A 1,294-nucleotide genomic window follows, 5' to 3' on the forward strand; every position below is an offset into this window, starting at 1 on the left:
AATAGTGCAATTGAAAGCTCAAAAATAATATTAGTGTACAAATCCAATCTAAAAGACGGCGTTTTAAACTTTTCCTATAAATTAATGAAATACAGTAACAGATAGTTAATTACTTTACGTGAAAATGTTCTCTATAGTGTTTGCCCGTTAGCTTAATTACTTTTGTGACTATGGTGTTTGCCACTAAATATGATCATGTCTGTGTTTATCAAACAGAGTCATAAATTTAAATCGCACACATTATGCAGAAAGGAGTTTTGTGTAGTTTTAGAATCTAGACGGAAATGGAGATGGCATCGTCGATGTTCGGTCTCATTATTCTTAAATGGCTTACTGAATGGCCCCTTTTCATTATGCATTTGCAATTCATGGTTACGCATGATCTTGCTTCATTATTAGATTAGAGCATTAGGCTTTAATGGTGTTACTGTTTATTGCGTGGCATGAATGTTGTTTGACTTTGAGCCGCCAATAATGAAAATTACTTGACCTTACTAACATAAGACTTGACTCTTGAGGTCGTGGTGCCTTGCGAATAAGATTCCAATATGATGATTAGACAATGAGACTTCTAAAATCTAGAACAATTACAATTGCAATTTTGCTGTGCCTTCTTTAGGCCAATTGCAAAATGAATTACTATTTGCTAATTAGGTATTTACTATTTATTTATACCGTCCGTACACAAACAATGTCTTTGAATTCAATAACATCATGAAAGATTTAACTATGTTATCTATAAAAAATTAAGGTGATTGTTATGGTGCCTAAAAAATATTGTGTAATTATTAAAATAGGTAAAATAATTAATTTTAAATTTAAAAATATAAAAGTTAAAAATTTTTAAATATTTTAAAATTACTAAAAAAAATAACTTAGGCAAAAATTAAATACCAAACAAAAGACACCATAGAATTGGCCAAAAATTAAACTCAATTGCGAATCAACATTATTTTTAGCTAGAACAAATTAGGAATACCATTATGTATATGATTTTGATTTTAGGAATAAAATATTTGAAAGGTGAGGATGGATGCTTGGTAGCAAAGGAGATGTCATGATTGTGAGTTGAAAGAAGGATCCAAGCAGAGCATAATTCCCGGCTTTAATTTTTGGCTGCTCTTTCTAGACACATGGAAAAGACTTTTCTTCTAATTTGCTCTCATTCTTTAATTCTTTATCAGATTATGGAGCGCGGCCTTTGACTTTTATATTACAATGTAATGAACGTTAAAATCTTCGTTTCCCTTCTTCAAATCAGGAGAGAACATGTATCCAAACGTGTTTCACACTT

Source organism: Arachis hypogaea, chromosome 6, assembly GCF_003086295.3.
Source record: "Arachis hypogaea cultivar Tifrunner chromosome 6, arahy.Tifrunner.gnm2.J5K5, whole genome shotgun sequence".
In the NCBI taxonomy this organism is placed as follows: Eukaryota; Viridiplantae; Streptophyta; class Magnoliopsida; order Fabales; family Fabaceae; genus Arachis; species Arachis hypogaea.